The sequence below is a fragment of the Sus scrofa genome, chromosome 1 (genome assembly GCF_000003025.6).
Source record: "Sus scrofa isolate TJ Tabasco breed Duroc chromosome 1, Sscrofa11.1, whole genome shotgun sequence".
NCBI lineage: Eukaryota > Metazoa > Chordata > Mammalia > Artiodactyla > Suidae > Sus > Sus scrofa.
The window spans coordinates 93791429-93794878 of record NC_010443.5 but is presented as its reverse complement, the minus strand read 5'-3'; positions in this window follow the sequence as shown (position 1 = coordinate 93794878).

The window sequence follows — 3450 nt, the reverse complement described above, 5'->3', positions numbered from 1 at the left end:
ATGAAGATAATAATGATTCAATACATTCTATGAAATGTTGACACCAGATACATTTTTCAGTAGTGTTGTTTTCCTCCTTTCAGAGTCCTCTCTCAGGGTCTCTCTTCTCTAAGATGGCTTCTCAATAACACTTACCTTGGGCAAAGTTATCATTGTTTAGCTCAGTAACTTTCAAACCATTCTTCAAAGCAAATGTTTAAAAGTACATTTTACATTCTTACACAGCATAGAATACATATATACACATTTCTAGAAAAAATTTTATTACTATATATGATACTCCAAAATTATTTTTTTGTCCTTTTTTATCTTTTTAGGGCCACACCCACAACATGTGGAGATTACTAGGCTAGGGGTCTAATCAAAGATGTAATCACTGGCCTACGCCACAGCCATAGCAATGCCAGATCTTTAACACAGTGAGCAAGACCAGGGATCAAACCCCCAATCTCATGGTTCCTAGTTGGATTCATTTCTGCTGCACCATGACAGGAATTCCCAAACTTATTTTGATTCTGTATCATTGTGTAATATTTCCTTAAATATTATTGGTTGATACGCAAACATTGTCAAGATTCACCAATGAGCAAATATACACAGTAGGAAAAAAAAATTTGAGCTAGACAAGAGTTTTCCCTTCAAAGTGTCTCTCCTGAAAGACCAGAAGTTTACATATTTACATGAGTGTTTATTAATAAGAATTCTCTGTACTCCCAGGAATATTTGTTTTCAAACCTGATTCTAAATGAGTTGAAGAATTATGGTCATTAGGGCCAGATTTAACCAGGTTTGAATCCTATATATTTGAGAAATGATTCATAAAATTCTCTGTGTTTTAGTTTCTTGCAAACAGGGAAAAATCTTTGCTAACCTCATTGGCTATTGTGAAAGTTAATGTGATTTTATGTTTGGTAATGTGCATATTATAGGTGATCACTACATACTCTTTTCCTTCTTTCTCTCTAAATTCATTTCATTGTTGCCATTTTTTTCTTCCTCTTTATTTCTTAAGAAAGCTGTGCTTTAGTTACTTAAAGGATTGAATCTTGGAATAGTTAAAATGGAAGGTACAGTGCTTGCAGTGTAGGTAGTGATTCCATTTGCAGGAATTTAAGGCCAGCCCTTCATGAAGGAGGATGTAAATTAGAGACTGAAAGAAACAAAGGAAATATTCTCAGCCACTGACCCAAGAAAAATCCTATGAGCAAATGTGGCAGAGAAAATAGCAAATGATATTTGTGGCTTTGGACAGCAAAAATGCTGACAAGTTATAGAATCTCCGGTTTGCGTTATATTTTATACTTGCTAGTCTTTCTAGCCTAGTGAGACATCAAATTGGGAGTAAGTCCTGAGAGCAATTATCTTTAAGTCATATTAATCTAAACAGCATAATTTCCAGAGACTTTTAGCATGAGTTAGCCCTAGGAAAACATGAAATCTTTGTATTCCTACAATCCTTTTCATTATTTCTTTCCTTCTTTTTTTTTCTTCCTTCTTTTTTTGTCTGTCTGTCTTTCTTTCTTTCCTTCCTTCCTTCCTTCCTTCCTTCCTTCCTTCTTTCTTTCTTTCTTTCTTTCTTTCTTTCTTTCTTTCTTTCTTTCTTTCTCTTTCTCTTGCTTGCTTGCTTGCTTGCTTTCCTTCTTTCTTCCTTCCTTCCTTCCTTCCAACTTTCTTTTTTCCTTCTTTTTTTCTTCATCATCTTCTCTCCCTTTCCCTTCCAAGATTCCAGAGTTCTCTACTCCCTACAATTCTCAGATTTTCTCAAAGTTAATCTCTTTTGCTTTTCTAAATTAAAATGATAATTTTCTAATGTTCTCCTTAAGTATATAAAAAATTATGTAAGTCAGTTTACTCAAAGTAGCAGATATGAAAATAATTAAAAATGGGTTAGTAATGTGTCCCTTCTTGGTTCTGGAGAGAATTAAAAACAAACAACAGTTCTCAAATTTCGACTTGTTCCTGAATAACCTACCTAGCTTGGTTTATTCTGGACTTGACTTCTGGAAATTTTGATTCAGTAAACTGGACTGAGGGCTGAGGATTTACCTTTTCACATATTTTCATAGGCCTTTTTGTATCATTTTAATTTTTACCATTGATCAATACTTTCACAATTTCTGCCCAAAGGGGGTGATTTATGAATGAGATAATAAATGGAGAAATATTTACTTGTAAGTGTTTCCTTTCCTAAAGATGACCTGGAGAAGGCATTAATCACAGAATTTATGCCTGAACGCCACTCTACTTTCAAACCACAAACATTTCAATGAAGATTATGAAATCAGGTTTTCACATTATATAAATTTCAAGGTAGCCCTCAATATGTACGTATGCTCACTGTGTTATTCAGTAATGGTTTTATTGTGAGCAGAGCCTATTTAACAGGCTTGTATTTTGAATTAGATTCTCTAAAAATGCCATTAACACCTATAATATGCAAATTTTGAGCTAGGTTGACCCTTGAATATTTCTAAATGGAAAAACCAAGGGTCAGAGAAGATAAAATAGGCATAAGGTCATCCAAAACAATTTCATATTTAATTTCCCACTTGTTCATCACAAACCATGGTAGAAAGGATATGCAACATATCTGTCTATAAGTATGGAAACTTAAATTATGAATATTATGTGTTTGCAGTAATACCTCTAGTCAATGAGGTAGTTAGGAATTAAATTTAAGATCATTTTATGCTAATTCAAGCCTCTTTTGACTGCATTGTGCTTTAAATAGCAGGGCCAATTATGAATTTTTTTTTTAAAGAAAGTGTTTGCAAAGGCAGCAAGATTGATGTATTAGATAACTGCTTACTGGTTTTCTTTTCTGTTTTTGCCTTTTTTAGGGCCACATCCATGACATATGAAAGTTCCCCAGCTAGGCATTGAATCACAGCTGCAGCCACTGTCCTACCTACATCTGCTATCTACATCACAGTTCATGACAACTCCAGGTCCCCAACCCACTGAGTGAGGACAGGGATCAAACCTGCATCCTCATGGATGCTAGTCAGATTTTTTTCCTCTGAGCCATGGCAGGAGCTCTTGCTTAGTGGTTTTCAACAACATTGATTAAGCTTATGATTTGGAAGGTCAGCAGTTTGGTTTGTACTCATTGGGTTGTTTTGCAGTTGTGGCTTGGTTACTCATGTTGTGATCAGCTGCTGGTAATCTAGTGACACTGCCTCTGGGTATGAGTTGACTGTCAAGCACGGTGAAGCAAAGATGTCATGTGTTCTTTCTCATATAATAGACTGATCCAAGACTGTTTACAAGGAAGTTTAATACAGTTCTTAGCAAGAGAGCAGATGCTTCAATGCCTCTTAAGGCCCATGCTCAGAACTGAAACACAATACTTTTGGTTTCATAAAGTCACAGCATAAGTTTTGTGACAAAGACTGAAGAAATAGATAAGATACGGAGAAATAGACCCCACTTCTTGGTGGAAGGAGTATG